General features: G+C 39.6%; 1 protein-coding gene across 2 annotated transcripts in view; it reads right to left on the bottom strand.

Moving 5' to 3' along the window:
- Positions 1–2,156: 2,156 nt before the first annotated feature.
- Positions 2,157–13,428, bottom strand: part of LOC103398318 (leucine-rich repeat transmembrane neuronal protein 4) — a 21,575-nt gene continuing 10,303 nt past the window's right edge. Inside the window, exon 3 of one of the 2 annotated variants that reach the window (XM_008336901.3) lies at positions 2,157–2,486. The gene's annotated coding sequence lies outside the window, so the exon portion shown is untranslated. Of the gene's footprint in view, positions 2,487–7,101; positions 7,631–13,428 lie in introns of those variants that run through there. The other variant, XM_025053382.1, reaches the window with a different exon arrangement.

Below are 13,428 nucleotides of genomic sequence, written 5' to 3'. Positions count from 1 at the left end.
TATACATACATATATACATATATACATATATATATACATATATATATATACATATATATACATACATATATACATACATACATATATATACATACATACATATATATATATATACATACATGTATATATACATACATGGTGTAAGGATTACTGCTGGAGTTTTCAAACCTCTCCACTCTGGGACTGGTATACGACGAGGACGCAGTTTTCTGCAATTGGTGCTACAGCTCTGGGATCCGGGAACCGTATCGTCGCCATGTGAACAACGTCTTTAGAGAGACATGTTATCAACGCTTGTGTTCCTCAGGAGCACGACCCGGTGTCACCGCTATCACGGCTATCAGGCGTTGTGATCGTGATGCGGTCAAGACGCCCGCAGCTGTGGACTGCGTTCACCGCGATGGCGGTCCGCGTTAAGTCGCGGCAGTTTGTGTCGTCTAACATCCGTGAAACACGAGTGCAGACTCCGTTCATCCTAGATCTTCAGTCTTGAAGACGCGTTGATGGGACATTTGTTGTTGTTGCTCTCTGACAGTTGACCGTTGACCGGCAGCGTCTATTCAAGAGGTTAATGGAAAAAATTTGACCACTTTTTTTTTTTGTATTTGTAAAGTTGTCGTAAAGTTCAAATATGTAAGACGAGATTGTTAGAGTCTCCATTAGGATAATCGATTTTTGAATAATTACTGCTTTAGAAAAGTATGCGACAACTCTTCCAGATGCAGAGGAAGGACCAGCAGGACACCAGATGACTAATCAGTTTAGTCTGGCCCTGTTTCCTCCTAATCTCGTTCCAGTCTTGGTGGATACCTTAGAAAGGTACTGTCGCCACAACAGAGGCCTCTAATCGGGGCCCCGGACCTGGTACTAATCCTCCTATATGTAATGGACTGATCTCACAGCACCAAGAAAACCGTCGGTACTAAGGCGGCGTCCAATTCTCAACTGACAGTTGTCCAGATTCGAATCCCTTAAGTTTGCTCATGGCACACGACTCTTTGTGTATGAAGAACATCCAGTCGCTGTCTATTAATATTCGCAACTTTAATTCGATTGTACACAAGTGGAGAATGGAGCAGATGCAGGTTAGCGTCTCCATCGCTAAAGCAGAAACCAGACACGTGCACATGACAGCCTTCGGGTCTCGGCAACAGTCGCTTGGTCTGGTACCACAGACCTGGACAAAGAACAGTTAGTGCTGGTTCACCACTCTTTATTTACCAAGTGTTATACTCTAGCGTAGTACAAAAAAGCACGTATGTGTCGGTAGGTGAGCGCGGTCGGAAAGTTGTACATTTTTTAAATAAAAAAAAAAAGCAAAATTTCATATATATATATATATTATTCTGAACGTTACAATTAGTTCAAAGGAAAAAAACAAAAAAGCAAGAAATAATTTTGAATGCTGGCAATCTGTAGAGCCTGTACAATGTAGGGGACAATTAAGGGGGGGGGGGTCTGGGGGATGCTTCCTGTAGCGCAAGTACTCCGCGCGCCTACTAAAGAGAAGCGGGTCTGAATCGACTGAAGTGCGACGTACACAGTAGATTGCGGCAATTCGTCCGAACACTGCTCCAGTGCATTTTTGCTGTCCGTAAAAATAAAAAAAAAAAAAAAAAAAGTTAAAAGATTCATCAACATGCTAGGCTATCCAGTGTTGCCCCGTTGAAGCCCACTGAAGCAGTAGCAGCCTTTTTCATAGGTTGCTACTGCTACAAGAAGGTAGGAGCTAGTCCTAGAGTTGATCGGGTTTTATTCAACTTTGGGCAATGCCGAAAATGTGAGTGAAAGTGGAGATATTGATTCATCGGTGTGAGGAAAGTTTAGAGCAATCTTGACTCCCCGTTCTGTTCGTTTCTGGCCCTTCGTTGAGATGGCAGTAGCAACGGTTGCCCCTGGTTCATTTGATGAGTTGACAGTAAAGTTTTCTTCGTTAGCCATTTGGTCTGTGATATTCCAAATAGTTTATAGAATTCGTACCAACACGGAATGCTTTAAGGCAGGTTTGCATTATTTTTTTCGAAGCAACTCAGCAACTCTGTTTTTTCAACCGTTAGGTTCACGCTTCTCGCATCAAAGAGAATTTTTTTTTTTGGGGGGGGGGGGGGGGGGGGGGGGGGCATATCGAAATTGCTAAGTCATTTTTATAAAAAAAATCAAAAAAAAAATCAAACAAACAAAAACTGAAATATCCCTTTATGGCAGAATGGTTTGTATAATGAGATTAAAAAAAATGGATTCCACTGTAATACCTACTACCTCCTCTAGAGGCAGACCGTATATCTTCCCCGCTTCTTAACCGAGGACAGTACGAGGGTATGGGGGGGGATATTCATTGCGATAAATATTTTTTTAATCTTATACCCTGCTTCCAGAATGTTCGGAATGACAATAAAAGTCTTAGCGTTCAGTATCCACTCTCATTGGTCCTTCCACACGGCCTCACACCGGTCCAACATCAGAGCGCCCCCCTGTGGCTGTGGAATCTAGGAGGAGAGAACAGAGAGGGTAGAACGTGTGAGAACACAAGTTTTCACGAGTTTGATCATTTTTATCTGCCGCGTCGGAAAAATACGGAAAAGGGCGCGTCGTCAAGTTCTCAGACAGATGTTACAATGGATTTTAAATGTCGTATTCTTAATCGTAATCGTAATCTCTGTAAAATGGTGGGAAAAGGATTTAAAATCCAGATCCTGTCGAGGGTTTGTGCCATATTTGCAATAAGCAAAATATTTCAATTTTGACGAGAGTTGCTTGATGACAGAATCGGAACAAGCGAGAGTGAAGGTGAAACAAAAGACGTTATGCTCTAACCCTAACTTAACCCTAACCCTAAACTAACCCTAACACTAACCCTAACTTACCCCTAACCCTAAATTAACCCTAACCCTAACTAACCCTAACCCTAACCTAACCCTGACCCTAACCCTCTAACCCTAACCCGCAGACCAGCACCTAACCCTAACCCTAACTTAACCCTAACCCTAACCTAACCCTGGCCCTGACCCTCACCCTGACCCTGACCCTAACCCTAACCCTAACTAACCCTAAATCTATTTCTAACTAACCCTAACTTAACCCTAACCCTAAATTAACCCTAACCCTAACCTAACCCTGGCCCTGACCCTCACCCTGACCCTGACCCTAACCCTAACCCTAACTAACCCTAACTCTAACTAACCTTAACCCTAACCCTAACCCTAACCTAACCCTAACCCTAACCCTAAATTAACCCTAACCCTAACCTAACCCTGGCCCTGACCCTCACCCTGACCCTGACCCTAACCCTAACCCTAACTAACCCTAACTCTAACTAACCCTAACCCTAACTAACCCTAACTCTAACTAACCTTAACCCTAACCCTAACCCTAACCTAACCTAACCCTGACCCTAACCCTCTAACCCTGGGTTAGGTGCTGGTGTGTGTAACCAGCAGAGTGCTGGTGATACAGTTCGTGACCCCAGACCTGGAGTCTGCGGTCTGCTCTATCGCCCACTTTCAGCGCAAGTCATTTATATGCAAGATGAAAGCCTGAAGCTAGAGTGCACACGTTTTTCACCCTCTTTTAAATGGAATCGAGGCTCCATTTAGGAGAGAGTGGTTATTACATTACAAGCACTTTGCTGATTCAAAGACCTCTTTTGGTTTTACACATTAGCATGGTCTGAAAAATGGCAATTAAACGGCATAAAGCTCCGGCGCGGCGTATAGAGATTTAATGTCCTTACGTGTACAAAGACCGTCACACAGACTATGAATTCGCTCACGCGTCCTAAAGTAAACAAGGCAGTTTAGAGACACGGGAAACGTTTGCTACGCGAACATGCGATCAGACACTTTTTTCTAAAAACGGGCTTCAGTAAGAGTGCTGTTCTCGTCCCCCGAGGACCTGTTTAAACCAGTGTTTCCCAAACGTTTTAAGCAGTGACCCACTTTTCCAACTTATTCTGTGAAACTCTTCCTTCAGGCTGTAAATTTTTTTTTTTTTTTTTTTTTACTTTCCCCCCCCCCCACCCCCCCCCGCTGAACCCATGGGTAGAGAGGACCATTAGCACCAATAACAAATCCAAGGTCCCTACTGTAAATGTAAAACCACTATTCTCTCATTTTCTAATGTGTATATATGTATATATATGAATATATATGTGTATATATGTATGTATGTATATATGTGTATATATGTATATATGTGTATATATGTATATATGTGTATACATATATATATACATATATATACATACATACATACATACATATACACATATATATTCATATATATACATATATACACATATATATTCATATATATACATATATACACATATATATTCATATATATACATATATACATACATATATACGTATGTATGTATATATGTATATATGTGTATATATGTATGTATGTATGTGTATGTATATGTATATATGTATATATGTATATATATATGTATACACATATATACATATATACACATATATATTCATATATATACATATATACACATATATACACATATACACACATATACACATATATACATATACTGTATATATACATACATACATATATATATGTATATATCCAGATTGAGATGGTTTGGACATGTGCAGAGGAGGGACAGTGGATACATCGGTAGAAGAATGTTAGAGATGGAGCTACCAGGTAGGAGAAAGAAAGGAAGGCCAAAGAGGAGATATATGGATGCAGTGAGGGAGGACATGCAGATAGTTGGAGTCAGAGTAGAAGATACAGAGAACAGGGAGAGATGGAAATCAGTGATGTGCTGTGGCAACCCCTCAAAAAAAAAAGGGACAAAGCCGAAAGAAAAAGAAGATATATATATGTGCATATACAGTATATATATATAGATCATAGTTGTCCAGAGTAAACTCAAAATAATTTTAAAATTAATATCAAGAGTTGACAAAATATGTTTGCTTCTCCGTTTTACCTCTATTTCTAACGTTAAACAAGGCAGTTTTCTGCCTTGACCGTCACTGACCTAAATACCACATCACTGCTGTGTCAGGAGTACTGTATGTAGAACATGGAATATATTTTATATTATCCTGGATTATTATTTTTTTTTATTGGATCACAGAAGGATTTGCTTCCAGACAGCTTCTTTCATTTGTGTTTAGCTCCACTCTCCGTGGGCTGACCTTGTTTAAGTAATTGTATTTAAAGTCGTAGCGTGACTGCTGCTACGCTTTGTCTTCATCACGAACCACACACACACACCTCTGTTTATTTTTCAACATTTGAGAAAGCTTAGTTCATTGTTTTACTGGACGTGTAAAAAATACACGTACAGTTATTTTTTTTATCCCCAATTCGCAGTCCGATATTCCTGGTGTTGGTTCATTTTGTTTTTCCTTTCTTTCTTCTCTAGTGATTCCAAATGTAGATCCCTCTGTTCCGATGTTTGTAACCTGATGTTCAGATGGAACAGAGTCTGAGACTAAGATCACACTCGGACTACAGCTAGATCGGTGAAAAAAGAAATCCACGACACAGCGGTCCCTCGTTTATCGCGGTAGATCGGTTCCAAGGCCCTGCCGCGAGAACTGAATTTCCGCGAAGTAGTGACACCGTATTTATGTGCAGTAAAATGATGATGACTTTTACTACGCAGCTGATGATTCATTTTACGTCTCTCCAGAGGGTGGTGCCATTTCTTGGGGCACCTCTTCCGTGGTTTCCGAAGGTGTATTCGTTTTTTTTGGTGAGGCTGCAAAAACATTGCGATCGGCAGTTGCTTCCGCTGCTTCTTTTTCCAGTCATAGACTAGCTAGTAGGCAGTCATGACGTCGTCGATTTTGTTGCGAAATTGCACCGATCGAACCGTATCGTCGTCCCATTCCTGTGACATCTCTCGCAGATCAAGTTTGCAAAAAACCCGTGAAAAGATGAACCGCGAAATAGCGAAAGGACTACTGTGTATCATTGTGCCTATAATATTGCTGTTTAATGAGGTTTACATTCAAATATATCATATAGTTGCCCCCTTATGGTGAAGTATGGTATTGTCAGACTCACCCCTACTTTTCACTTATTTAATATTTACACAAATGTTGCTAGAAATGTAACAAACGCTAGTTTTCTTCTCCAATTTTGCGTTGTCACGAGATGCTTTTTTTTTTTTTTTGCACTCCGTAAGTGACCTTGACCTCATTATCGCCAAAGATGGCTTTGCCATGTTCGCAGTTTACCGTTTACACCACAGGCGGCGGCAATATCTCCTATCAACACTTCTATATCCAGTGGTAGACGGGAAAGTTGTAGTTTTCCGGGCAACGCGTTGAGGGAGAAGATGTCACAGAGTTGGCACTCTCTCTCTCTCTCTCTCTCTCCCTCTCCCTCTCCTCCTCTCTCTCTTTCTCTCGCTCCCCCTCCCTCCCATCTCTCTGTGCTGTTGCCGATGCGTTCTTCTGACCAAATTTGTCTCGTCACCGTGTCTCATCTCCTCTGTTTTATTTTTATTTACATCGACTTTACGAAACTGAGCTACGGCGACTCAAAACGTCAACATTATTCCTTCGTTCTCACTGCCACGATCTCCGTGTTCAATTACGGATTTGTGTTTATATTTATAAACTAAACAGAAATACAAAAAAAAAATAAAAATTAAGAAAAGTAAGCGTTTTTTTATGTGTATATATATGTATGTGTATATATATGTATGTATGTATATATATGTATATATGTATGTATATGTATATATTTATGTATATGTATATATTTATGTATATGTATTTATATACCTGCTATACCAGGGGAAAAAACAATGCAAACGCTACGGTACAAAACACGCGTTTGCTTATATGTGTATATATGTATATATATTTATATATATGTGTATATATGTATGTATATGTGTTTATATATGTGTATATATATATATTTCATAGTTGTCCAGAGTTAACTCAAAATAATTTTAAAATTAATATCAAGAGTTGACAAAAATATGTTTACTTTTCTTTCTTTTTTTTGTTGGTTTCATATGAATAATAAAAATAACTGACTGTAAAACCGACAAATCAAATTTAAAAAATCCATTTTTTTTTTTTTGTAAAAAAAAAAAAGTGAAACCCAAATTCTCGTTGTGGACTTAACGTACTTTTACGTATGCCGTTATCTAGGCCGGTTCCGTGTCTTGGCATTGGATTAAAAGCAAAAATAAACAAATCTCTGTGGCCAACGGAGCTGAGTGAGCATTCAGGTTTAATCCGAAATAAAGAGGAAACGGTTGGTGTCGCCGTTGAAGCTCTTACGGGAGGCGAGTCATCGGCTCGTAGCCTGGACAGCTGCCAGCTGAGCTGCTTAGCGCAGATTGCTGCGCACGGCCACATTTCACCTAAAGTGTGATCACCATTTTTTTTTTTTTTTTTTTCCTTCCCGCCTCCCTCCACGTTAATGGCTCATGAACTCCTGCCCGATCTAGCGGTGCATGAGCAGAATTATAAAAAAATCTCTAGATTACAAAAGCCGTCCAGGAAAGATGATGTTTCTTGTTACCTGAATGAGTTATTATTACTTACGACGGCACCGGCCACCGGCTAAAGCTAACGTCAGCCGGGTCTCGTCTCCACTGAGGATCACCGGATTTAGCGTTGTTTATTTGACCCTAGGTGGAAAAAAAAAGAAGAGGTCATGTTAACCGTGACCTTTTTACCTGTAGCGCTGTTGCCAGTACGCTAGTATTACTTATTCATTATCATTCAGCACTTTGTTTCAACTCTGTTGTTTTTTAAAAATCGACTTAGATTTGAAGAATATATGTTTACTGAAGGCGCTTTTGGTTTCCATGGATGGATGGATGGATGGATGGATGGATGGATGGAAATTTGTTCAAATACAGGAAAGAACATTTCAATTCCAGATCCAGTTTCTTCTTCTTCTACTTCTTCCGGTCATTTATTGCAGATAAACAAAAATATTTTTTTCTCTCCACAGTGAAACAAAATTAAATAAAATTTTGTTTAAATAAAAAAAATGTATCCATCCATCCATCCATCCATCCATCCATCCATGTTCACCACCCCCTGAACCTTCCTGCGGGTGGCAAGTCCACTGCAAGGTACCAACCGTCCTAACCGGGATTCGAACTTGCCCAGGAGGTGAACCCTGGGGTTCCACACCCATGACAGAGACGTTGCCTCTGGGCCAAAGCGCCACTGAATAAAATGCAAAAAAAAAAAATTTCCAAATACACCCGTGGACAAAATTGTTGGTTTGGTTTTTTAAATAATTATGTTAATCAACAATTCAAAAGTAATGGCTTTAATTTTCAGTAAATTTTTATTTATTGTTACTTTTGTAAGTTTCAAGTGATTTCAGTGAGAATTGTGGGTTTTCCCTTCTTTAACTGAGGGGTACCAACAATTTTGTCCACGTGTGTATACAACTCTTGTTTTGATAAGTAACAACAGCGCGTGCACGCCTTTATTTGTGCGCTAGAAGGGAGGGGGGCGGGGTGAGGGAGGAACGACGCAGTAAGGCAGCGAGAGAGAGAGAAAGAGAGAGAGATCGGGATTGTGCGTGGGAGTGTTAAGTAGGAGAAACCAGTCAGTCAAGGAAAACCAAGTGAATTCTGTGGAGTACTTCACTTCCTGTCCTAAAAAACGTCCCTTTTTTTGGGACTAATCCACGCAATCGTACGCATTCAAGTTACTCACTGTCAACACGCACATCAGCAGAGGCTCAGTGGTGACTCGTAAATTGTCCGCTCTGTAAATAAGAGTAAATCTGGGGCCCCGCGTTGCGTTGCCAACGCTGATGAGCAGAAAATGGGATGAGCAGCATTAGGAGGAGATAAATCCCCTGCATCTGAGGGATTAGGGTTATTTTTGAAAAAAAAAAAAAAATGCAAAACTGCTTTTCCAAACAGAAACGTAATTACAGCGGGATTATTAAAAGTCGGCAAAATGTGACCTTTTTGTAATTCCCGACACAGACACAGACACTGTAACTTTGTCAGAAACTTTCAGATTGATCTCTCGGATTGACGTCGACTGTTTTGTTGCTCAAAACTTACTACTTACTATTTTGACTTAAAATCGTGGGATGGAATAAAAATATTGAAATATTTGATTTAAAGTTGTTTTTTTTTTTTTTTTTTTTGTCGCGAGAGACAATATTTTTGACACACTAGTTCACGTTTTTTCCAATTCCAAACGAATGCTGGTCTATGATGGTGTTTTACTGCCACCATGAGTTAGCACCAGGGATCAAACCAGTGACCTTGTTCTGTACGGCAAACGCACTAACCTCTCTCCCACCGTGTAAGCCCTTCAACCAATATGCAGTTCTATATTCAGGTTAAAGATGAAGTTTTTTCTTTTTTTTTTGGGGGGGGTGGGTGGGAGTCAGAAACAGATGCTAATCGCGTCATATACCAATTTAAACATATTGCTAGCGGCTTCTCGCACCTCCTTTCACCACTCGTTTTAACGTCGGTCACTCATCACAGGAGTTGATTTTTACAAGTACACATGCTAAGTGTAGCAGCGCGAGCGGTCCGTTATCTGTTAGCATGTCAATGAGCGTCCATGGGGGTGGTGTGTGTGTGTGGCCTCCTGGACAGTGATTATAACAGAGGCTGGTCTGTCTGTCTGCCCCCCTCCCTCCCCCTTGCCCCCCCGCCCCCCCACCGAGTGAATTATCCAGCTGACAGAGAGCAGCAGCACAGCTCGGGCGGAGGATGATGTTAATATGCCGACGAGAGATCGGGCCTTCTGCGCCAATCGCAGCCGTGCTGGCCGCGGCGCAGCTGCCCTATCAGCTAATTGGGAATTATGCAGCTGAAAAGCTTGACCTACATTCGAAGCGTCACAAAAAGAGGGCCAACCGATGGGAACCATTTTTTTGTTTTCTCTGCGATCCAAGCTAACAGCTTGGGGGGTTTTTGGACATAATCGCGGCGTAATGAGTCACACGAGTTGATATTGTTGTCCTCTAACGCGTCGGGGCGGTAAAGTGCTTTGGAGTGGGGTCACAAGGGCGACTCGTTGAGGAGCTGCGTGCTTAAACGTACCCGTAGTTTTCAGAGGCAAACATTACCCTGGCATCCATCCATCCATCCATCCATCCATCCATCCATCCATTTTCATCCGCTTATCCGTTACCGGGTCGCGGGGGCAGCAGCATATATTTCATGAAATATATTTGGTCTTTGTCATATTTGACATATTCTTTAATAAAGAAACTTAAGGTCAACATAAACAAAATCGTTGAGGAACCCCATCCATCCATCCATCCATCCATCCATCCATAACTTCCACCAATCTTCATGCAAAAGACCAGACCTCCACACTACTGCTACAGCAGAGCCCCGGTTTCCTTGTTGACCTTTGCCCTGCATAAATCCAGTTTGACCCCCCCCCAACGAAAAGCCATCGAGTGTTGTTGCCCTTTGCATCCAATCAAATCTCATCATCAACAGGGTTTAAATCCCCTCCGCTACAACAGGAAGGACTGAGCAGAGAATCCTGTCAGAAAAATCTTGCTTTAACGCTGTTATTATTCAGCAGCGTGACAAAAGTAGTTCCAATCCAATCATATCGTTGCCAGATGTTTTTTTTTTAACTCTGCACTGGACATGCAATGTTTACCTCGCTCGGTGCAACCGCTCTCGGCAAAACGTCAGCCTGATTTTCTCTAAAATATTGCTTCTCGAGAAAACAAAATGGGATTTGCCGCCAACGATCTAATATCTCTATATTACGGTCTGCGGCCGTCTGATAAAATTGTTTCTCGACGTCTTTCGCAGTAATACCTTGACTCCACGGACCAAACCTACTCATATTTATTATACTCACTCACGGCAACTTCAAGGGTTGAGGTGTGGAGGCGGAGAAAGGGGGGGGGGGCTGGTATTTAGGGACTAAAGTGGTATCGAAACCCAACGCTGTCTAGTGGCAGGCAGTGGTCCTACTGCTGCACCACTCTGTCCCCTAAACATATATATATGTATATATGTATATGTATGTGTATATGTATATGTATGTACTGTATATATGTATATATATATGTATATGTATGTATATATATGTATGTGTATACATACATATGAGTATGTATTTATATATGTATGTATATGTGTGGATGTATATATGTATGTATGTACATACTGTATGTATGTATGTATGTATGTATATATATGTATGTATGTGTGTATATATGTATGTATGTGTATATGTACATATGTATGTATGTGTGTATGTACATACGTACGTACATACAGTATGTATGTATGTATGTACATATGTACGTATATATGTATGTATGTATGTATGTATATATGTATGTGTATGTATATATATGTATGTGTATACATACATATTAGTATGTATTTATATATGTATGTATATGTGTGGATGTATATATGTATGTATGTACATACTGTATGTATGTATGTATGTATGTATGTATGTATGTATGTATGTATGTATGTATGTATATATATGTATGTATGTGTGTATATATGAATGTATGTGTATATGTACATATGTACGTACATACAGTATGTACGTATGTATGTACATACAGTATGTACGTATGTATGTATATGTATATATGTATGTATGTGTATATATATATGTATGTATGTGTATATGTACATATGTACGTACATACAGTATGTACGTATGTATGTACATACAGTATGTACGTATGTATGTATATGTATATATGTATGTATGTGTATATATATATGTATGTATGTGTATATGTACATATGTACGTACATACAGTATGTACGTATGTATGTACATACAGTATGTACGTATGTATGTATATGTATATATGTATGTATGTGTATATATATATGTATGTATGTGTATATGTACATATGTACGTACATACAGTATGTACGTATGTATGTACATACAGTATGTACGTATGTATGTATATGTATATATGTATGTATGTGTATATATATATGTATGTATGTGTATATGTACATATGTACGTACATACAGTATGTAGTACTGACACTGGTGCAGACGTTGGACAGTACACAGTATGTCATATTTGTTGACCGTGTCTTTTGCTCTCTCTCCACTCCGCCGAGATCAATTGTGGTACCACTGTATTCAACACAACACACCCCTCAATTCTGAGTAAAATCCTGTTGTGTATTTGCGGACAGACACAAATATTCTCCATGCATACTTGATTGAGCTGTTGAAGTTAAAAAAAAAAAAGATATGGCCAACGATAGATGAGAGAATTTCTTTTTTTTTTTTCCTTCCCCCCCAATTGATTTATGATCCAAAATACTGAGATACTTAACTTCAAACTTGTTAACGGGTTGTAAAACATGTCGGTCGTAATAATCCGACAGATGACGTGACAGATCGTCAGCCAGTGCCTCCGTTCTTGTAATTCATGTATTATTATTATTTTTTTTTTCTTCTATATCTGAAAATCCCTCAGGCACGAGAGGGAAATGATGTTATTTGGTAAATGACATTGCGATTATCTGATTTTTTTTTTCTTTTTTTTTATTGTGAAGTGAAATATATTTTCCCCCCCCCCACTCGGGCTATAAAATGTCGTATTTCTGCTCACGTCTAAACTGTAATCACAAAAAGAACTGTAGTTTTTATTAAATTAGCCCGAGTCTTGTCGCTAGTCGGTGGTAGAGAGGGCTAGTGATTAGATAGAGAGAGAGAGAGAGAGATTTGATATATTTAAATTCCCAGAATTCCCTGCTATTTTCAGAATTAAATATTTTGACTTACTTGTTCACTATATGTATGTAGTTATGTACAGTATATTGTACACGTTGAGTAGATATCGATACACTCAAATATCACGCTGTTTCGAATTCACGATAGCGTAACGATGTTCTAACGTCTAACAAGCAAATAAGCAAATTTTTTTTTTTTGGATTTTTTTTATAGTCCATTTTAAACCTCAAACCCCTAGTGGATTGTACAGGGACTGCATGTATAAGTATTTCAGACAGACTCCCGCAAATTTTCCCGCTTTTTTTTTTTTTTCTTCTCCAGTGATTGCAGATGTCGATCCCTCTGTTCTGATGTTCGTAACCTGACGTTCGGTGATGACAGATTTCCTAAAATTAATCTTGGTTAAAAAAAAACCCTCAATATATTGCTATATGTCTATAGTATCACAATATATTGTATTGTTCCCGCCAGATTCTTGCCAGTATACCTTTGGTGTTGGGGGGGTACTTCGATTTGATACATTCTTACAGTATATGCTCAGTACTATTCACTTTTTTTTACGCTTTCTACTCATGTTGCACAGTTGCCTTCTTTCCGTAGTTTGGTTTGCGATGTTTTTCAGTCGGTGCCGCGCAAGTATTAGCAACACTAATACCTTTAATCCAGTCGAGCAGCTTTCTCAGCTTCCCGGGCTGGATCCATCCATCCATCCATTCATCCATCCATCCAT

The sequence above is a fragment of the Cynoglossus semilaevis genome, chromosome Z (genome assembly GCF_000523025.1).
Source record: "Cynoglossus semilaevis isolate Cse_v1.0 chromosome Z, Cse_v1.0, whole genome shotgun sequence".
In the NCBI taxonomy this organism is placed as follows: Eukaryota; Metazoa; Chordata; class Actinopteri; order Pleuronectiformes; family Cynoglossidae; genus Cynoglossus; species Cynoglossus semilaevis.
The sequence above is the reverse complement of the archived record's forward strand: the minus strand, read 5'-3'. Positions and strand labels throughout refer to the sequence as shown.